The sequence below is a fragment of the Cervus canadensis genome, chromosome 4 (genome assembly GCF_019320065.1).
Source record: "Cervus canadensis isolate Bull #8, Minnesota chromosome 4, ASM1932006v1, whole genome shotgun sequence".
In the NCBI taxonomy this organism is placed as follows: domain Eukaryota; kingdom Metazoa; phylum Chordata; class Mammalia; order Artiodactyla; family Cervidae; genus Cervus; species Cervus canadensis.
In genome coordinates this window covers 77,315,351-77,338,759 of record NC_057389.1, presented here as the reverse complement: position 1 = coordinate 77,338,759, position 23,409 = coordinate 77,315,351, and the positions used below count along the sequence as shown (strand labels likewise).

General features: G+C 40.4%; 2 non-coding genes across 2 annotated transcripts; one reads left to right on the top strand and one right to left on the bottom strand.

The window, feature by feature from the left end:
• Positions 1-306: 306 nt before the first annotated feature.
• Positions 307-413, bottom strand: LOC122441043. The gene has a single exon (XR_006269188.1). It is a non-coding gene; the product is annotated as a U6 spliceosomal RNA (small nuclear RNA).
• Positions 414-22,792: 22,379 nt separating this feature from the next.
• On the top strand, positions 22,793-23,002 carry LOC122441175. Its single transcript, XR_006269297.1, has one exon. It is a non-coding gene; the product is annotated as a small nucleolar RNA U3 (small nucleolar RNA).
• Positions 23,003-23,409: the final 407 nt, after the last annotated feature.

Here is a 23,409-nt window from a genome sequence, read left to right as displayed (position 1 = left end):
GCTACAGTCTATGGGGTAGCAAAGACTTGGACATGACTGAGCGACTAAGCACAGCACATGCCCTTGGAAAACAAGCCAAGGATGGGGCTATAGTCTGTCTGTGACATATAAGATATACTGTTCATGTTATGGAATCTTGTATAGAAATTAGTTTGGGGGGCTTAATGTATTAAAGTGTCTTGTTCTAATAAAATCGGTAAATAATAACAATTTTCTGTTACATGTCAGTAAAGGGTCTTGAAGAAGGAGTGTTTCTTCCTAGTTTCCACAGAAGAACCACATTTTTTTTTTCTTTTTTTTTTTTTTTAAAATATGGAACGCTTCACGAATTTGCGTGTCATCCTTGCGCAGGGGCCATGCTAATCTTCTCTGTATCGTTCCAATTTTAGTATATGTGCTGCCGAAGCGAGCACAAGAACCACATTTTTGGTGATGGTTACAGGGATGTCCTAAGTTACAGTGATGTTTAGCAGAATTAAATCTATGAAAAATAAATGTAGTTACTACCTTGCAAAAGGGTAAAGAGGTGTTTAGATACACCGAGGGTACAGCTAGGATGTTTTCTAGTCATGCAAATCTTTTGTTGTGTTGGACTTTTCCTTCTGTATACACCCTTATAATCCCTCTAAAGCATTCTAAAACTTGACTCTTTTTACAAGTATGGAGAAATGAGTAAAGGGGAATGGCACATGGAGATGAAAGAGACCCAGATTCAATCCCTGAGTCAAGAAGATCCCCTGGAGGAGGGCATGGCAACCCACTCCAGTATTCTTGCCTGGGAAATCCCATGGACAGAGGAACCTGGCTGGCTACAGTCCATGTGGTTGCAAAGAATCGGACACGACCTAGCACACACTCCTGCACATGATACATGAGGAAAATTGTCTTCCTCTTTTAAGATAAACCCCCCAGAAAAGTCATGTGAATGACTTTCAGATGTCCCCACATTTCTCAAGAATAATTTCTGATAAACACTCTTGGTCACATGCCTGAGTGTAAGCCTCCAGGAACATGAAGATGAAACATTTGACTACTGTGGCTTCTATAACAGATGATATTGCAAATTGGGGATTCTGCACAAATAAAAAGGGGTTGGAGATGGTGGGACCCCTCTCTCACCTCATGAAAAGGCAATAAAAATGTCAACTGTCTTATATCACTATAATTAGTATGTGGTATATTTATAAAAATAAGTCAATATATAAATAAACAGAAAAATCTTTTTTTAAAAATCTGTCATTTCTAGGAATTCAGTTGTTGGAAATAATTATTTGAAAGCCTTGATTAAAGACAACACAATTTCAGGGTTACAAAAGACTTTTGATACCCCCTTGCAGTTTAGTGACTTGAGATTTTCCTTTGGAGGACAGAATATCATATGATGCTGACAAATGCAGTGACAATTTGACCGGCATAGTTTCTTGTGATACTGGAGGTGACTAATGATAGACTCTTTTGGGTACAGTCTCGTAAGGTCTCCTGTTTACTTGTCTAGGCTCCGTTGGAAGGATTGGGGTACACTGCAAGGTGTTGCCTGCAGAAGCCTGCAAGGAGGTGAAGGTCAAGCAGGTCAAGGTGAAGTGATTCCCTAAGCAGCCAGAAGCAGCAGCATCAAGGAGTGAGTGCAAGTCATGATGGGGTAGGGATGCCAACAGCAAGGAACAAGTGATGAATAAGGTCAGATGTTGGGAAAGCAGGAATAAATGTAAAAGTGGAAGGGCCAGGGTGAAAACTGAAGTACCAGTTGTGTGGTATGTGAACAGCCTGGAACATGCTGAAGCTTTGCAGGACCGAGCACCAGTCAGAAATCTTCTGGGTCAGAGGAAGGAGGCTGAGTTACAGGTAGATGCTCAGCATGTGAAAACCTCTAGATTTCTGCATCATTGGTTATTGAACCTAGTCATGCCTAGAATCAGATAGGCTTTTGCCTGCACCTACATTCGTAGCATCATTGCCGGCAGGCAGAGTTCTGCAACTGGGCGATGCCCCCCTTTTCTCTTTCTGGGTCACTGGGCTACCTTTACCTGTGAAAAAGAAAGGTGATCTGCTCTGCCTCATCGAATTACGAGAGAACTCTCTGCACCCCTTCCACTTTTATTTGGAGCAAATACTGGTCTCCTTACATGTAAAGGGGTTCCTCCAAAACCAAGCAGCTTGTTGTCCTCTTCCCCACGTTTGAGAGATTGGAAATCACTCTATGACACGTGGTAGGCTACTATATGCTTTATACAGTTAAAATATCTTTAAAAATCTCAAGGAAAAGAAACGTAATTGTTCTTGTGAGCAATGCTATTTATAGTGTGTTATACAAAATTCCAGCAAATCAGAAGAGAAGAAAAAGAAACCAAACATTATATCTGTTATGCAAAACTTGAAACAAATGAGTACTATTGTTTGGAAGTTAAACAAAATACAGAAATAGATTTATATAAATGCTATCATACTTTAAGCCAAGTTATTTTCTATAAAATGATGACTGAATTCTCAAACAGCTTCAATTCTTCTAGACCTTTGAATCTCAACCATTTAATATTTGATAAATGTGAAGGCATTATGTTTGACTCCATATTTCCATGGTCTGATGTTATCTTTTTGTTAACATATTCTTATTAAATAGCTATATGGAATTGAAGGTAACAAGTAGGCCAAAATAAAAGTAAAGGAATCACTTATTGAAATTTTATTATGTACAAAATGAAAAACATTTCCTACCTCAGAATGTAATATAAATTGCAAAGGAAAAAATTATTTTTCCCACGTAACCATTATTGATATGTAGTTGATCAGTCCCATACCTACTATCAATGAAATTAAAGAAGCCAGTGTGAGTTCTTGCCCTCAAGGAACTCATGTTACAGCCATCTCTGACTTCTACCTTTCCCTTATGCTTAATATTTGGGCTTCTCCGGTGGCTCAGACTGTGAAGAATCCACCTGCAATGCAGGAGGCCAGGGTTTGATCACTGGTTTGTGAAGATCCCCTGAAGAAGAAGAAGGGAATGGCTGCCCACTCCAGTATTCTTGCCTGGAGAACCCCATGGACAGAGGAGCCTGGTGGGGTACAGTCCATTGGGTCGCAAAAGAGTTGGACACGGTTGGGTGACTAACCAATATGCTTAATATTTACAAGCTGTCAAATCTGGTCAATCTGATTTCTGCATGATTACTCAAACTTATTTTTTTCTTTCTGATCCCCTAACAACTAGACAATTTAGACTTTTGTTATAGCTTTTAAAGCTTATTTACTGTGACCAGGTAATCCATGCACATTTTTTATTTTAAAATATTGTTAAATACTAAATACATTGAAATATTCTGACAGTAAACAATCTCTCTCTCCCACACCTGTTTGTCCTCCCATCCTCTTCTCCGAGGCAACCACTCTTATCAGTTTTTTTTTTTAATTCAAAAAAATACCTGAGCAGGTATTTAATGTCTATGTAAGTGTTTATTTGTATTTTATACAAATGATAGCATGCTATATACTACATTCTGTGTCCTGTTTTTTATTTTATTTTTTAAATTGAAAAATGTATATATTTGTTATTTATGTGTCTGGCTGTGCCGGGTCTTAGTTACAGCACACGAACTCTTCAGTGTGGAATGTAGGATCTAGTGCTCTGACTAGGGGTCGACCCCAGGCCCCCCTGCATTAGGATTGTGGAGTCTTAGCCACTGAGCCACCAGCTCACTTAGCAATGAGCAAGTCCCATTGCTTTCTAAAGTAAATGTATTTGGAAGATTTTTCTATATTAACATATATTAGCCTCATTAAAAAAAAATAGCTGTGTGATTAATGGGTATATCACGACCCACTATGTGATTACATAGCTCCCTACTGTATTAGTCAGGATAGACCAGGTTATGTTACATAAACAAATAATCCTACAAATCTCAGTGGTTTATTTCTTGCTTACAAAATGTCTGTTGAGGTTCTGGGCAGCCGTCCAGGGAAAGTGCCTTCCATATGGCCCTTCAGTGATCATTCGTTGACAGTGCCACCGTCCTAAAGCTATACCATCTGGAACAAGTGGTCTCCTTAGTTGATGCAGCAGCAGAAGAGAGAGCATTTGTCCAGAAGGAAACCTGCAATGCTTCAGTGTGAGACACACATTCAACTTGCAGCCGTTTGCCAGAACTAGTCTCTTAACCTCTCCTAACTGCAAGGACAGTAAGGAAGTAAAATTGTCCCATGTGCCTGAAGGATAGGAGAGCTGGCTATGTAATGAGAAATCCTTCAAAAAACTATATTTGAAAGCCATACTGTTAGTCTGAACCCTCTTAGGGAAGTCCCCTGCATAGCTTTGCCTGTTTAATAAACATTCATTAGCTAGCTAGAAATATAGAGTATTAATATCCATTGATATCAATATATATTGATATATATAATGGATATATCAAATATATCCATTGATAAGCAGGGTCAATGAATAGCCTTTAACAAGGTTAAATACCTTAGCCAAAAAGCACCATCACAAAGGTGAATCTGAGTTGTTGTTCAGTTGCTCAATCGTGTCTGACTCTTTGCAATATCTTGGATGCAACACGCCAGGCTACCCTGTCCTTCACTATCTCCTGGAGTTTCTGAGTTATCGTTACCATTTTTAGACAAAGCAAAGATGGAAGATAGAGGGCAAATATCTGAGGGATTATTTTAGTACTGGCTTGGTTTGTAAAGGAGTAATTAATAAAGCTTTTCAGAGGCTGACAGCAACAAAAAAGGTGAATAAATACACCCACATTTCTAGCAGCATCATTCACCGTAGCCACAGGGTGAAAGCAACCTAAGTGTCTATCAGCAGATGAATGGACAAACAGGATATGGCCTGTACATACAATGGGATATTATTCAGCCTTATAAAGGAAAAGGAAATTCTGACACATCCTGTAACATGGATGGACCTTGAGGACATTATGCTAAGTGAAATTAGCCAGTCACAAAAAGAGAAGGACTGTGTGGTTCTGCTTACATGAAGTACCTGGAGTAGTCAAATTCAGAGGCAGAAAGTAGAATGGTGGTTGCCAGGGGTTGGAGGTGGAAGGAACAGGGAGTTAGTGTTTTATGGGTACAGAGTTGCAGTTCTGCAAGATAAAAGAAGTTCTGGAGCTTTGGATGGCTTCACAGCAATGTGATGTACTTAATGCCAGGGAACCGTACATTTCAAAGTGATGAACAAGGTCGATTTTATGCTATACAACACAAAAAAAGATAGCTAAAAATCTTTGGGAAATGACTACAAAATTCTGTGAGAAAATTCTGAATTGCTCTGATTCCTTTATGGAAGCAGTTGACAGGAGAGGAGGGAACGGTGAGCTGGGAAAGGAGAACTTGTGGTCAGAGAACAAGAAATATGAGTTAATGATTTGAAATGTAAAACAATTTCAGATGGTGCTGGCAAGATCTAGGATATGGCTGTGGGAGCAGGTGCCTGAGGCAGAGCGAAGGAAAAGCTAGTAGAATATGTGTGTGTGAAAGAACCTGGAGGCCTGGATGTTAGGTGGGACATCCATGTAGATGTTGAAATCACCCATGGGGGTGCCAGAGTCTGAGATAAAGAGGAAGACTGTGAGCAAGGGTCAAATTCTGTGAATGAGTAAAAGGGTTAGGTGATTCCATCGGAGTTGATCAGCCTCCCTGAACTGTACTGAACCCCAAGCTCTCCAGCATAGAGCAGATGAGCTCATCGATGATGGTTTGTGTAAATGAGACTGACAGAAAGCTGAGAAGAGAAATGTAGCTATCTCATGGACTTTTCAAGTCTGCAAGAGCAGCACATTCCTTCCTAGTAGGAAATCTGTGTGGGGAAGCACATTACAATTAGAAGCTATTTAGTGAACGTGGAATCAGAGAGAGTGGCAGTGGCTGAGTGGGGGGAACAGGGACAATTGTGATGCTTAAATGCCTAATGACATCACCCTGTAATGACCTGATTTATCAGCCTTTAAACTAGGGTCACCTGCCATGAGAACTAGGTAGAGGGGTTGTAAACTAAAGCATCCACCCTCCACTGGAGACATTGGTGGGTGTTGTCAAGTTTTCTCTCTGGCATCTCCTTTTTACTAGGCAGTCATGCCGACCACCCAACTTCCATTGTTTGTTTTTTTTTTTTTCCTGTAAAAATAATGGCATCAATTAATGGATAATATGATTAAGGAGACATTCTGCCTCTGTAAGACATGCTGGCATTTGCCATGGACTGAATGTTTGAGTGCCCCCCCAAATCTGTATGTTGTAGTTCTAATTCCCATTGTGATGGTATTGGGAGGTGGGGCCTTTGGGAGGCATAGTAATTAGGTCTAGATGAGATCATGAGGGTGGTGCTCCCATGATGTGACTCATGGCCTTAGAGAAGGAGGAAGAAATACCCCATCTCCCTCTCTCTGCATGCATGTACCTAGGAAAGGCCAGGGGAAGACATAACCAAAACATGGGCCCTCACCAAGGACCTGATCATGCTAGCACCCTGATTTCAGACTTCTTAGCCTCCAGAACTGTGAAAAATAAACGTTTATTGTTTAATCAATGGTATTTCTTGTGACAGCTGAAAGGGACTGAGACAGCACTTTCTGATATTAGTGTCACTTTTAGCAGTGACGAATTTGCCTTCCCTTATAGCAGCTATTATTTTTTAGTATTACTAATGTTATTAGGTACATTATTGTCATGTTCAGCTTCTCAATTTCTGATGCACATTCTGTCCTGTTGGCCATATAACTATGTATTTAATTATTCTTTTATTAATTGATTCATTTCAGAGAGTCTTCTAAGTGAAGGGCGCTTCTACAGGTATATTATACATTAAGGTCTCAAGAATCCTAAACTAAGCTGTGTTCATCTTGGAGAGATTAGAATTTCTTAAAGAATGGTCTCTGACCAAGGACCACTCTAATGGAAATGATTCTTAGTCTTAAGAAAGCTGCCACTAATTGGATTTTACTAGGGCATCCATCCAATTTTGAAAGGCCATTTTTACTTGCTGCATCTTACTTTTTGTTGAGTAGAGAGGTGACTTAATGCTTTAAAGTCTCTAGAAAACCTTTTAGTATAGCATCACATTAAGAAGAAAGTCTGTGGTGTCATAAACATGAAATGGCTTTTACTTATTCCAGCTTTAAATTTTCTATTTACTTTCCCTTTTATTATGGATAGGCCAATAAGCACACAGATGTTGATAAGTATATATCACCCCAAATTATTTATATTTGGATTTTAAGCTAAAAAAAAATTTTGCTTCTAAGAACAATCTTTATCAATTACCAAATAATTAGGAAGCAGAAGAGAATAAAAGCAAGTAAAAATGAACCTGACAGGAACTATAATCCCAATCTCAATCACTTTTAAAACCTAGTTGCATATTTTCCCAAAATAATGTTTACCTCTGGTTGTGTATCTTTTAAGATTTTTTTGAAAGTAAATAGTTTTTCATAAATGTGATCAACTGTATTGCCAAATATTTTCAATAACATTTTTTGCCTTCCTTGTGAATGTATTTCTATTGATATATTTAGATATGTCTGGATTTGTTTCTTTTAAAAAACATCTCCATGGTATTGCCTTGTACAGATATATCATACTTTAGTTATTACTCAAAAAATGGGCACATGGGTTGTTTCCAAATTTTTAATTCTAAAAATAACTCTGCATGAGCTTCCTCATACCTGTGCTTTTTGCAATTCTTTCCTTGAGATAAAGTTCTAGAGATAATTTCACTGCTTATTGCCAGACTCTGCAAAGTTTGTGCTGGTTCCCTTTCTGACTACAAAAGTAAGAGAGTGCCGACTTGCCCAGACCCTCGTCACTATGAGGCCTTATTACCCTCCTTTGTTTCTGCCAACTCACAGACCAAAACGGATAATAACTTGAGCTTATGTTTGAATGTGTGTAGATTTGCCATCTGGAGAAATTTTAAGAGGAAATAAGCCACAAAATAGAGACTGAGCTTGGTAATCTCTGGATATTGGTCAGCTTCTCCTTCTCACCTCTTCCCTCCATCTCTTGATCCTCATTCCCTGCTTCATTAGAGGGAGGGAGAAAATTATCTCTGAAACTGAAGCAGGGCATGAGCTCTTTCATGTTCAGATTAATATCACCAACTCACACACACCTAGGTTTCAAACTTGTAGTTTCCTTTAGGTTTAGCTATCTACATTGGCCTCATCGCAAAAGGAAATAGAACTCTTCTCTTCAAACACCTCTTGTGTCTAACCTGCCATCACCGCAGCTCAGGACATCTTCAGTCTATCTGCTTTTCAAGGCTCAGTTTATGTACCACCTCTTCGCTAGTTTCCCCACCCAGTCGCTCCCTCACACTAAACTGTATAACTTATTACACGTGCTGCGTTGTGCAGTGTCCTTCCCAGGATAAGGAGGGATCTTTTCAAGCATGCTGCTGCTTAATCGCTTCGGTCATGTCTGGCTCTGTGTGACCCTATGGCCTGCAGCTCACAACAGGCTCCTCTGTCCATGGGGATTCGCCAGGCAAGAATCCTGGAGTGGGTTGCCATGCCCTCCTCGAGGGGATTCCCAACCCAGGGATCAAACCTGGGTCTCCTGCATCGCAAGCAGATTCTTAACCGCTGAGCTACCAGGGAGGCCCCCTTTTCAAGATGCTATGCTGTGCTTGGTTGCTTAGTCATGTCTGACTCTTTGTGACCCCATGGATAGTAGCCTGCCAGGGTCCTCTGTCCATGGGGATTCTCCAGGCAAGAATCCTGGAGTGGGTTGCCATGCCCTCCTCCAGGCTTTTCAAGCATACATGTGCCTAATTTTAGTGAAAGCTCCCTGAAGAAGTTTGCTTTTTAGGTTTCTTTGGATCTTTGCAAATATAACACCTTCACTCTTGTCCTCTCCCTAATGTCTGTACTCGAGTGTGTTACAAATGAAAGCAAACCTCCCTATGATTTCACATCCTCTTGCAGTAACCAGCTTTTCCTTTGTAACCAAATTAGAAAGATAAATACGCTCTTGCTAATCCATTTCCTCATTCTCACACTCACTGGTCAGTACAGTTCAATCAGGCCTTTGCTCTTCCTACTTCCACTGACCCCCCCACCCAAGTCTGAACAATCTTTTCTTAATGCCAGATTTAGGTGATTTAAAAAAATAAAACAAAACAACAAACCCAATCATATTGCCCTGCTTAAATGTCCCCCTGTTGTTAGAAAAATGCCGAAATCCTTAGCATGGTTAGCAGGGATCTGTCTGCCCTCACTCTCATCTCATACTGATTTCTCTGAGCTCCTCACACATCAGCCATTTCTTATGTCCTTGGATGTGACATGCTCTTATCTGTGTTCTTGACTGGAACTCCTATGTATATATACATTTGCCTGAACAACCCCTGTTTATCTTTAATTCTTACTTTAAATATAGGTCAGGCCCCACTGTCCTTGGATCTTGTAGCATCCTGTTTTCATCATAGCACTGATCACAAATTAATTATTGGTATAGTTCTTTAATGGATCTCTTCTCTACCAAACTATGAGCTTCACGAGTAAAAGACTGTATCTGTCTCACTCTTTGTATTCCCAGCGAAGTGTCTGACACACAGTAGACAATAAATGTTTGCTAAGACAGAGGAAGGAAAGAGTGGATGCAGTTGTAGGTAAACTTATTGTGACAAGTTGAGGAAAATTCTGTTTTGTGGTTATGCTCTTCTCAGTAAAGTAGGAGATGAGAAAATCTGGGAGTGACTAACAAGCTGGAGGTGGCAGAGAGGGTATCAGAGCTTTGAGGGTAATTAGAAACATTTTGGAATAATCATGATGAAGAATTGGAGACTTGCCTACATAACATAAATACATTTTTCAGCAGTGTGAGGATTAAGGTTAAGAGTCATGAATATGTGGCAACATTAACCTGCCTAGCGTAGGATATTTCTCCAGGGGAATGTTGGAACTGAAGTGAGCTTGATGAGAAAGTGCGATAGAAGAACAGCTGGGCAAAGGAGTTTAGGATGTTGGGAAGAAACTACTGAAGTGCTGGATTAAAATAGATAAGGTTTATGAGAAAGAAATGAAGGCAAACTTGATTGTCAGGAGAAAGATAAAGGGTCAGTGAACTGCAGATCTACTGAGGCTTTTGAAAAACTGTAGTGAGAATATAGTTCAGGAAGAAACTGGAAAAAGAGAAGCTTTGTCAGAGCATGGGTGCTAAGTCATTTCAATCATGTCTTACTCTTTGTGCCCCTATGGCCTGTAGCCCACCAGGCTCCCCTGTCCAAGGGAATTCTCCAGGCAAGAATACTGGACTGGGGACTTCCCTGGTGGCTCAGTGGATAAGAGTCTGTCTGCCAATGCAGGGGACACTGGCTCGATCCCTGGTCCGGGAAGATTCCATATGTGGTGGAGTAACAGAGCTCGCGTGCCACGGCTACTGAAGCCCACACGCCTAGAGTCTGTGCTCCACAACGGGAGAAGCCACTGCAATGAGAAAACCACACACTGCAACCAAATCTACCTCCCAGAGGAGACCCAGCACAGCCAAAAATAATAATAAATAAATTAAAAAAAAAAAAAAAAGAATACTGGACTGGGTTACCATGCCCTCCTCCAGGGGATCTTCCCTGATCCAAGGATCGAATCGGCATCTCAGATGGTAAAGCGTCTGCCTGCAATGCGGGAGACCCGGGTTTGATCCCCGGGTTGGGAAGATCTCCTGGAGAAGGAAATGGCAACCCACTCTAGTATGCTTGCCTGGAGAATCCCAAGGACTGAGGAGCCTGGTAGGCTACAGTCCATGGGGTCAGAAGAGTCGGACACGACTGAGCGACTTCACTTTCACTTTCTTTTACTTTTCTGTCTTCTGCGTTAGATAGATGAGTTCTTTACCACTAGTGCCACCTGGGAAGCATAGAATACCTGAATTAGTCATTCTGACAGTGGAATATATTCAGTTGATCATAAGTTCCAAGGAACAGCCATGGGAGTGTGTGGCTGAAGTGGGATGACAGAGGTCTTGAAAGATGTGTGAAGCAGGTGTTGAACCACCGGAAATTGAATCACCCAGAATGAAAGCCTAACTTGGTGTGGAGAAGATGAGTGAGGTGCCAAAATTTCAGAGAATGGGAGGAGAAGCAATCAGGATGTAGGAAATATGGTTCTGAAAGATGCAATAGTTGAAACTATGAAAGTATGTAAGATTGCCCAAAGGAGGGCTTATAGCACAAGAAAATGAAAAGTCACCAATATTAACAGAGTATGGAAAGAAAACCAGTTATGTTAAATGGCTAGGAAATCATGGCCAGATAGGGAAGAGGAAAAACCACTGCAAAGTATTGAAAATAAAAAAGGTGACAATTGGCATGTGCCTGGAACAGAGCCTTGCATATATTAAAAGTGAAGAATGAAAAGAGGTCAGTGAAGAAGAAGGTTGAAAGGAGATGATCATAATGGGGATTAGTAAGTATAAGCTCTTCATGCTTATAGGTAGTTGTAAATATAAGGCATTGCATTTAGTATTTAAATTTTACCCTTGTTTCAGATCTTCTGAGAATTACTCAGCTATAAGGCATTGGAAGAGACATCTATCATGTTTTTCACGTTAAAGCATCTGCCATCATCATCATTATGCATTGGTTTTAAAATGCCTCAGAAGACTCCATTCCTTCTTATAGGCTAGTGATTGTTCTGTTGTAGTCACCACCACCACTTTTTCAAGCTCAGGTTATTCTCACGGAAACATGGCAGTTCAGGGGCTTTCCTTGAGAAATTGTGACAAATTAAAAATATAGGGTACTATAAATTTGGGAAGTCCACTACAGCATTATCAACATTTAGATAAATGTCTTTGGCTGGATACCCATGCTTCACTCTAATGATATTTTTTTATGAAGTATATACATTATTTCAAACTAGAAGTGAAACAAGGTGTAAATCATTTATCACCTGAGATAATATTTTTTTATTGGAGTATAATTGCTTTACAAGGCTGTTTTAGTTTCTACTGCACAAGGAAGTGAATCAGCAATATGTACGCATATATCCCCTTCCTCTCAGAGCTCCCTTCCACCCACCGCCCCATCACCCATCTAGGTCATCACAGAGCCCTGAGCCGAGCTCACTGACAGCAAGTTCCCACTAGCTAGCTATTTCACACATGGTAGTGTCTTTATGTCAAACCTAATCTCCCAATTCAACCTACCCTCCCCTTCCCCCACATATCCATTCGCTACATCGACATCTTTATTCCTGCTCTGAAGCTAGGTTCATTGTACCATTTTTCTAGGTTCCACATACATGCATTAATATATGATATTTGTTTTTCTCTGGCTTCCCTGGGGGCTCAGACAGTAAAGCATCTTCCTGCAACTCGGGAGACCTGGGTTCAATCCCCAGGTTGGGAAGATCCCCTGGAGAAGGAAATGGCAACCCACTCCAGTACTCTCACCTGGAAAATTCCATGGATGGAGGAGCCTGGGAGGCTATAGTCCATGGGGTTGCGAAGAGTCGGACATGACTGAGCAACTTCACTGGTTCAGTGGTTCTGACTTACTTCACTCTGTATGATAGACTCTAGGTCCATTCACAATGAGATCATGTTTTAAATTGTGTATAGTAAGGATTTTTTTTTGAAAAATATTTTTTAATTGAAGGATAATTGCTTTACAGAATTTTGTTGGTTTCCGCCAAACAACAACAAGAACCAGCCATAAGTATACATATGTCCCTTCCCTCTGGAACCTCCCTCCCATCTCCCTAGTAAGGATTTTTTTTGTCATTTATTTTTATTAGTTGGAGGCTAATTACTTTACAATATTGTAGTGGTTTTTGTCATACATTGACATGAATCAGCCATGGATTTACAGGTATTCCCCATCCCGATCCCCCCTCCCACCTCCCTCTCCACCCGATCCCTCTGGGTCTTCCCAGTGCACCAGGCCCGAGCACTTGTCTCATGCATCCAGTCTGGGCTGGTGATCTGTTTCACCCTAGATAATATACATGTTTCGATGCTGTTCTCTCGAAACATCCCACCCTCACCTTCTCCCACAGAGTCCAAAAGTCTGTTCTGTACATCTGTGTCTCTTTTTCTGTTTTGCATATAGGGTTATCATTACCATCTTTCTAAATTCCATATATATGCGTTAGTATACTGTATTGGTCTTTATCTTTCTGGCTACCTTCACTCTGTATAATGGGCTCCAGTTTCATCCATCTCATTAGAACTGATTCAAATGAATTCTCTTTAATGGCTGAGTAATATTCCATGGTGTATATGTACCACAGCTTCCTTATCCATTCATCTGCTGATGGGCATCTAGGTTGCTTCCATGTCCTAGCTATTATAAACAGTGCTGCGATGAACATTGGGGTGCACGTGTCTCTTTCAGATCTGGTTTCCTCAGTGTGTATGCCCAGAAGTGGGATTGCTGGGTCATATCGCAGTTCTATTTCTAGTTTTTTAAGGAATCTCCACACTGTTCTCCATAGCGGCTGTACTATTTTGCATTCCCACCAACAGTGTAAGAGGGTTCCCTTTTCTCCACACCCTCTCCAGCATTTATTGCTTGTAGACTTTTGGATAGCAGCCATCCTGATTGGCGTGGATTTTTATTTGAAAACACATGCTATGTGCACTGTATAGTACTGTTTATTTGGAAGCAAGAAATATATCTATAAAATGCACAGAGCCACTTATCTTTCCATTGTCAATATTTGTTGAATGCCTGCTATGAGTCACACTCTGCACTAGGAACTCTGGTTATGACCGTGCCTAAGGCAGAGACAGTCCTGCTTCCAGAAGGCTGCAGTCTTTAGAAGAAAAACAAACATAATTATGACCAATATAAAGGGGGAAATACCTGGTGCTATGGGCATATGTAACAGGGGATGGGAAAGACAATCCCAGATGTTATTAATAGTAGAGGTTATTTCTGAAAATCAGATTGCAAGTGATGTTTTATTTGTCCCTTGTTCTTTTCTATTTTCCAAATTTTCTGTTGAGGATAAAACATTCGTTACTAGGAAAGACATAACGTTCATTGAGTGAAAAAAGTCAAAGAAAGCATTTTGCTCTGTGTCTTTTCTTACAATTCTAATCAACAACTTCAGAAATTTAAAGGTTATTTTAAAGCACACTAAAATGTAAAGTAAGACACATTACATGTTCTTTTCCTGAATTAGTCAGCTCGAGTTGTTGATTTTTATTTAATCTTGGACATCCTAATAGCATTTGGATTTAAGAATAGATTTGTGGCCGATCTAGTAAAATAAGCACTAATTAAGAAACCCAAAGATTCAAGGCCAAGATTCATGCTCTGCTCATACAGAATCATGAAAACTTTGTGCCTTGGTTCCTCCAAAGGATGAAGGCAGAGACTGGAATTGACCACCAGGGCATGGAAGAAAGTTGGAATTCTTGTTTAAGGCACTGCAAGCTATGATCACATTTATTACCATTAAGTGACACAACTAAAGGTTAGTTGGTAGAAAATTCAGTATTAGACAGTCTCTGGTGATCATAACTTTTATAACTATGTACGATAAGGTTTTTTGGCTTCCCAGGTAGCTCAGTGGTAAAGGATCCACCTGCCAATGCAGGAGATGCAGGTTTGATCCCCTGGGTGGGGAAGATCCCCTGGAGGAAGAAATGACTACCCACTCCACTATTCTTGCTGGGAAAATTCCATGGACAGAGGAACCTGGGGAGCTACAGTCCAGGGGGTTGTAAAGAGTCGTCATATACAACTGGGTAACTGAGCACACAATACATACACATAAGGTTTTTACCTACATCCAGAAATAACTTAATGTTCTCAAATAAAAAGTAAAATTTAGATGAGAACTGGGCAAATACCTAGAGCAGATAATTGGTGCATGCAGGACAGACATTCTAAAAAGAGACTAATGACTCTTAAAAGTTGAAAATATAGACTACAGCACCTATAAACACATGCATTACATTTCAGAAAGAATTAGCAATTACATGCACTAAACACTAAAAATACACTGACAATATTGTAATATTTGGGATCTTGTAAGCTCTTCATCATTAGGGATATCATTTACTGTGGATATTTAAAGTATCAGAAGACAGAACGCTGGGTAGACATGTTTTGTGATACATATACAATAAACGTATGGTGCAAACTATAAATCTAGCTGACTCCTCATTTTTCAAATAAGAGTAAATTATCACTTTAGCTTGTCAACTGCTTTATTATGTGAACTAGTTGGTTTTAAAAGTGAGAAAGGTAATATTTAAATATATATGCATAGCAACATACGATGTTATGTTTGAACTGCCTTTGAGCTGAACTTCAAGCTTTAAATATGCTATTAGGGTACTACTATAAATAGAGCATAATAGAGTTGCGTTTATTTGGTCTTCCCAGAAGGATATCAGTGATGAATGAAGGTGGGGCAAAATAGCAGGTGTTTAAGTGGAAACAGTGTGACAGGGATTATGGCAGGTTTATGACACTGGCTGTTAGCTAATGTCAATGACACCCTTAAGAAACCCTGTGCAAGAAGGCTAATAAATCACAGCCAACCGTCATTAATAATCCATGGCAGAAGGGTAAAGAGAAAGAAAGCAAAAGAGAAAGGCAAAGAGGTGGGCTCAGTAATGCGGTAAAGCCTACTGTTACAATTAAAATAATTTACATTGGCAGAGGTTGCAGGAAAGGCTGTCTCGTGAATAGTTCAAGGAATAATCAGTGGGGTTGATAAGCGTATTATCAGAGTATGAGATTTCACTTCTTTCAGTTGTATGTGTGTGTGTGTGCCCTTTAAGGGCCCATGGTATCATACCAGGTAGAGATAGTAGGAAGTAACACTGAATAATCAATGGAAGAACTGATGCTGAAGCTGAAGGTCCAATACTTTGGCCACCTGATGGGAAGAACCGACTCATTGGAAAAGACCCTGATGTTGGGAAAGATTGAAGGCAGGGGGAGAAGAGGGTGACAGAGGATGAGATGGTTGGATGGCATCACTGACTCAATGCACAGGAGTTTGAGCAAGCTCCAGGAGATGGTGAAGGAGAGGGAAGCCTGGTGTGCTGCAGTCCACGGGGGTCACAGAGTGGGACATGACTTCATGACTGAACAACAGACATGTAGGATTAAGTTTTGACTTCTTATCTGTTCCAAAGGATACAATAATTCCACACAGAAAAGAGCTAATATATTGCTAGGTAGTCTCTGTTGGAATTTCCTAACTAGACAGTTTCCCCCATGGCAATATGCAACAATAACCATGGCTTTCAGGTTTCATCTATATAAAGGACTGAAAACTCTTCTAGTACCTATTTAATATTTCCAATCAGTGTTATCTTATCTTATCAATGTTGCCAGAGTTCATTGTGAAAAGTGCACCATTGTAATTTTTAAACACTGACTAAGCTGCCTCTTGAGAAACCTGCATGCAGGTCAGGAAGCAACAGTTAGAACTGGACATGGAACAACAGACTGGTTCCAAATAGGAAAAGGAGTACGTCAAGGCTGTGTATTGTCACCCTGCTTATTTAACTTATATGCAGAGTACATCAAGAGAAACGCTGGGCTGGAAGAAGCACAAGCTGGAATCAAGATTGCCGGGAGAAATATCAATAACCCTAAGATATGCAGATGACACCACCCTTATGGCAGAAAGTGAAGAGGAACTAAAGAGCCTCTTGATGAAAGTGAAAGAGGAGAATGAAAAAGTTGGCTTAAAGGTTAACATTCAGAAAACTAAGATCATGGCATCTGGTCCCATCACCTCATGGGAAATAGATGGGGAGACAGTGGAAACAGTGACAGACTTTATTTTTTGGGGCTCCAAAATCATTGCAGATGGTGACTGCAGCCATGAAATTAAAAGATGCTTACTCCTTGGAAGGAAAGTTATGACCAATCTAGATAGCATATTAAAAAGCAGAGACATTACTTTGCCAACAAAGGTCATCTGGTCAAGGCTATGGTTTTTCCAGTGGTCATGTATGGATGTGAGAGTTGGACTGTGAAGAAAGCTGAGTGCCGAAAAATTGATGCTTTTGAACTGTGGTGTTGGAGAAGACTCTTGAGAGTCCTCTGGACTGCAAGGAGATCCAACCAGTCCATCCTAAAGGAGATCAGTCCTGGGTGTTCATTGGAAGGACTGATGCTGAAGCTGAAACTCCAATACTTTGGCCATCTCATTCGAAGAGTTGACTCGTTGGAAAAGACCCTGATGCTGGGAGGGATTGAGGGCAGGAGGAGAAGGGGACGACAGAGGACGAGATGGCTGGATGGCATCACCAACTCGATGAGCATGAGTTTGAGATGGACAGGGAGGCCTGGCGTGCTGCAATTCATAGGGTCGCAAAGAGTCGGACACGACTGAGCAACTGAACTGAACTGAAGCTGCTAAGTCACTTCAGCTGTGTCCAACTCTGTGCGACCCCATAGACAGCAGCCCACAAGGCTTCCCCGTCCCTGGGATTCTCCAGGCAAGAACACTGGAGTGGGTTGCCATTTTCTTCTCCAATGCGTGAAAGTGAAAAGTGAAAGTGAAGTAGCTCAGTTGTGTCTGACTCTTCGAGACCCCATGGCCTGTAGCCCACCAGGCTCCTCTGTCCATGGGATTTTCCAGGCAAGAATACTGGAGTGGGTTGCCATTGCCTTCTCCGACTGACTAAGCTATTAAGCGGCAATTAGAATATGTTGTGGTAAATGGTCTGATAGGGAAAGTAGATGGTGGTATTTTCAAATAGGTTGCAACTTTGGAAGACAAGGAAAGCTTCCTGCAGGAAGTGACATATACCATGAGACCTAAAGACTCCGTAAGATGTAGACAAGCAAAGATAGAGGAGGAGCTGGCTGGAGAACATGATTCAAAATAGAGGGAACATCATGTGCAGATAGGAAAAGTGAGAGGGAACATGGCAATCTGGAAAACGGAGGGCAATTTAATCTATATTGAGTGTAGATTTTGAGGTATATTTTTAACTTTTTATTTTGTATTGGGGTATAGCCATGAACAATGTTGTGATAGTTTGAGGTGAACTGTGAAGGGACTCAGCCATACATGTACATATATCCATTCTCCCCCAAACCCCCTTCCATCAGGCTGCCACATAACACTGAGCAGAGTTCCATGTGCTATACAGTAGGTCCTTGTTGGTTATCCATTTTAAGTATAGCAGTGTGGACATTGTCCATCCCAAACTCCCTAACTATCCCTCCCCCATCACCACCCCCCACCACAACCATAAGTTCATTCTCTGTCTGGAAGTCTGTTTCTGTTTTGTAAATAAGTTCATATATATCATTTCTTTTTAGATTCCACATATAAAGGATGTCATATGATATTCCTCCTTCTCTGTCTAACTTACTTTGCTCAGATTTTGAGGTATTTTTGAGAGAGATATGAAGTGGTGACAGGTAAGCCTGGAGAGATAATCAGAGATCTAATTAATCATAGAGATCTGAGGCCAGTGGACAGACTGGAGAGTTTCAGCAGGGGAATGGCATTATCAAGTCTGGAGCAACTGCAATGATCCAGCATAGAATGATGGCAAAATTGAGAAGGAGCTGTAGTTGTATCAAGTGATGGTTCAATGGAGTTGTTAAAAGGGATGAAAAGTTGGGCGAGGAAGAACTGACAATATTTAATATTGATTTTTCTCAAATTACAAATTCCTAGAGGAATTTCTTATTATTTGATCCCACATTAGGTCCACAAAGTAAATATTCAATAAATATTTGTGGAATAAATGAATGAAGGAAACAAATTCAATCAAATTTATTTTCCTTTTCAACCTAACTTGGGAGAGGAGTTCTCACCTCTGTTTGTTTATGGAATTTTTCCTCTCAGATATCTATCTCTGCTTACTATATTTTACTTGACTCCCATGGGTGTGGAAAACTGGATCTTCCCACCATTTTTAACCTTGACACTGCCTGGACTGTTTGTTTTCTTCAGGTTGCCCTAACTGTGAAAGATAAACTATTTTCTCAAATTTTTATTATGACAATTTAAAAAAATATAGAAAAGTTGAAATAATACAGTGAATAACCAAATGCTTACCATTTTGTTAATAATTTATGCTATTGTACTTATATGTGTGTATATCACTTTAAAGTTACAGACATCACACCTCATCTCAAAGTAATTCAGGTGCAACTTCTAAGAATAAGGTTGTTACTGTTCAGTTGCTAAGTTATGTCCAACTAAGGCAGGCTTCCCTATCCTTCACTATCTCCTGGTGTTTGCTCAAATTCACGTCCATTGAGTCAGTGATGCTATCTAACCATCTCATTTTCTGCTGCCCTCTTCTCCTGCCCTCAATCTTTCCCAGCGTCAGGGGCTTTTCCAGTGAATCAGCTCTTCGCATCAGGTGGCCAAAGTATTGGAGCTTCAGCTTCAGCATCAGTCCTTCCAATGAATAGCTACAGTTGATTTCCTTTAGGATTGATTGGTTTGATCTCTGTGCAGTCGAAGGGACTCTTCAAGAGTCTTCTCCAGCACCACAATTTGAAAGCATCAGTACTTCAGTGCTCAGCTTTCTTTATGGTCCAACTCTCACATTCGTGCATGACTATTGGAAAAACCATAGCTTTGACTATACAGACCTTTGTTGGCAAAGTGATGTCTTTGCTTTTTAATATGCTGTCTAGGTTTGTCATAGCTCTCCTTTCGAGGAACAAATGTCTTTTAATTTCATCTGCAGTGATTTTGAAGCCCAAGAAAATAAAATCTGTCACTACTTCCAATTTTTCCCCTTCTATTTGCCATGATGTAATGGGACAAGTTGCCATGATTTTGGTTTTTTGAATGTTGAGTTTTAACCCAGCTTTCTTACTCTCCTCTTTCACCCTCATCAAGTGACCGCTTAGTTCCTCTTTACTTTCTGCCGTTATAGTGCCATTATATACTATCTGCATATCTGAGGTTGTTGATATTTCTCCTGATAATCTTGATTCCACCTTGTGATTCATCCAGCTTGGAATGTCATGTGATGCCCTCTGCATAGAAGTTAAATAAACAGGGTGCCAATATATAACCTTCCTGTACTCCTTTCCCAATTTTGAACCAGTCTGTTGTTTCCTGTAAGGTTCTAATTGTTGCTTCTTGATCTGAATCCAGGTTTCTCAGGAGACAGGTAAGTGGTCTGGTATTCCCATCTCTTCAAAAATGTTCCACAGTTTGTTGTGATCCATGCAAAGACTTTTGTGTAGTCAGTAAAGCTGAAGTAGATGTTTTTTCTGGAATTCCCTTGCTTTCTCTATAATCCACTGAATTTTGGCAGTTTGATCTCTGGCTCCTCTACCTTTTCTAAACCCAGCATGTACCATCTAGAAGTTCTCAGTTCACATTACTGCTGAAGCCTAGCTTGAAGGATTTCGAGCATAACCTTACCAGCATGAGAAATGACCACAATTGTCTAGTAGTTTGAGCATTCTTTGGCACTGCTCTTCTTTGGGATTGGAATGAAAACTGACATTTTCCAATCCTGTGGCCACTGCTGTGTTTTCCAAATTTGCTGGCATATTGAGTGCAACACTTTCAGAGCATCATCTTTTAGGATTTTAAATAGCTCAGCTGGAATTCCACCAACTCCTCTAACTTAGTTTGTAGTAATACTTCCTAAGGCCCACTTGACTTCACACTCCAGGATGTCTGGCTCTGGGTGAATGACCACACTGTTGTGGTTATCCCAGTCATAAAGACCTTTTTTGTATAGTTCTTCTGTGTGTTCTTGCCACTTCTTAATTTCTTCTGCCTCTGTTAGTTCCTTGCTGTTTCTGTCCTTTATTGTGCCCATGCTTGCATGAAATGTTCCCTTGGCATCTCCAGTTTTCTTGAAGAGTTCTCTAGTCTTTCCCATTCTATTGTTTTCCTCTACTTCTCTGCATTGTTCTTTGAAGAAAGCCTTTTTATCTCTCCTTTCAATTTTCTGTAACTCTGCATTCAGTTGGGTAAATCTTTCCTTTTCTCCCTTGATTTTTGCTTCTCTTCTTTCCTCAGCTATTTGCAAAGCCTCCTTAGACAACCACTTTGCCTTTTTGCATTTCTTTTTCATGGGGATGGCTTTGGTCACTGCCTCCTTTACAGTGTTACAAACCTCTGTCCATAGTTCTTCAGACACTCTGTCTACCAGATCTAATCCCTTGAATCTATTTGTCACCTGCACTGTACGATAACAACAGGTTTGAATTAGGTCGCACCTGAATGGCCTAGTGGTTTTCCCTTCTTTCTTCAGTTTAAGTCTGAATTTTGCAATAAGATGTTGATGATCTGAGCCACAGTCAGCTCCAGGTCCTGTTTTTTGCTAACCGTATAAGAGTTTCTCCATCTTTGGCTGCAAAGAATATAATCAGTCTGATTTCGGTGGTGACCATCTGATGAAGTCCATGTATATAGCCATCTCTGGTGTTGTTGGAAAAGGGTGTTTGCTATGACCAGTGTGTTCTCTTGACAAAACCCTCTTAGCCTTTGCCCAGCTTCAGTTTGTACTCCAAGGCCAAACTTGCCTGTTACTCCAGGTATCTCTTAACTTCCCACTTTTGCATTCCAGTTCCTATTATGAAAAGGATGTTTTTTTTCGGTGTTAGTTCTAGAAAGTCTTATAGGTATCCATAGAACTGGTCAACTTTAGCTTCTTCGGCATCAGTGATTGGGGCAAAGACTTGGTTTATTGTGATGTTGAATGGTTTGCCTTTGAAATGAACTGATATCATTCTGTCATTTTTAAAATTTCTCCCAAGTATTTCTTGCTTTTCAGACTCTTTTGTTTACTATGAGGGCTACTCCATTTCTTCTAAGGAATTCTTGCCCACAGTAGTAGATATAATGGTCATCTGAATTATATTTGCCCATTCCCATTCTATTTCAGCTCACTAATTCCTAAGATGTTGATGTTCACTCTTGCCATCTCCTGCTTGGGCACATGCAATTTACCTTGATTCATGGGCCTAAAATTCCAGGTTCCTATGCAATATTGTTGTTCTACAGCACCCAACTTTACTTTCACCACCAGACGTATCTACAACTGGGCATCATTTCTGTTTCCGCCCAGCCACTTCATTCTTTCTGGAACTATTAGTAATTGCCCTCTGCTCTTCCCCAGTAGCACATTGGACACCTTCTGACTTGAGGGGTTTGTCTTCTGATCATATCTTTTTGCCTTTTCATACTGTTCATGAGGTTCTTGTGGCAGGGAGTAGTTTGCCATTCCCTGCTCCAATGGACCACATTTTGTCTGAACTCCCCACTATGACCCTTCCATCTTGGGTGGGCCTGCACTGTATGAACTCATAGCTTCATTGAATTATGCAAGCCCTTTTGCCCCCACAGGTCTGTGATCCATGAAGAGGAGACTAAGGATAGTTTCATGTAAAACTATAATGTCATCATTGCCCCTAAGAAAATTAACAGTAATTCCCTAATATAGTCATTTTCAAAACTCTCCAATTATCCCAAAATGTCTTTTGTATATATTTTTCAAATCAGGATCCAATCAAGTTTCACAGATGTGATTGGTTGTTAGGTATCTGAAATGAGATCTTTTTGAGTGAAGAATAAAAGTGGTAGAATTATTTAACCTGGAAAAAAAGTGCTGAGGATGACCTAAATATTCAATAGAAAATACTGGGCATCCAGGTTTGTTCCCTAAATGGAAATACTTTCTTTTTCCTTGGTCAGTGAGTTCAGTTGGCAGTTGCATTGTATTTATGAGTCCTACATCAAGGCTTCACTATCTATATGGGTCTCCTCCCACTCCATGGGGAATAAACTCTGTCCATGTGATCATACACTGTACTCCACGCTCTAGGTAATCACCTGGTAAAAGGTTGGACTTTGTCGCCATCAAGAACTGAATGAGCAAGACTATACTTTCAGGGATCATTTCTATAGTTCGTTACTAGAGAGGTTTCTTTGATCGTGTAGAGCACCCGAAACCACAAGGAGGAGACGCAGCGTTCTCTCCTGAGCGTGAAACCGGCTTTTGGTGTTGCTTCTGCAGCTGCTATTAGCCATTGATGATCGTTCTTTTCCTTTTTGGAGATGAAGAGGGAGAGAACGTAGTCTGAGGAAAAAAAAAAAAAAAGAACTGAATGAGCACATATAGATGGTTAGGTGAATATTCGTTATTCCTTTAGAGGGGGAAAAAAACCTCCGTAAGTTATAAATTATTCATTTGGTGGGACATCTTCATATACAAAATAACCCATTTGATTTAAGGTGCTTACATTATAGTGTGATTTGCCAGGTGCTTCCAACTGAGCTTGTGTCTAGGGACAAAGACCAGTTGAAAAAATGCTGAACAAAGTTGGGCGTTGGTCCCTTTCACTGCCCCTGTCAAATCGTGAAAACGTTGATAGTAATAAGTGCAGATAAGTGAGCCTACTTTTAATTGTTAAGTTTTTGTCCTCCTCTAATTTCCCTTTTCCTTCCCTCCCCTTCTCTCTCTTTTATGGAAACACCAATAGGACTTTAACCA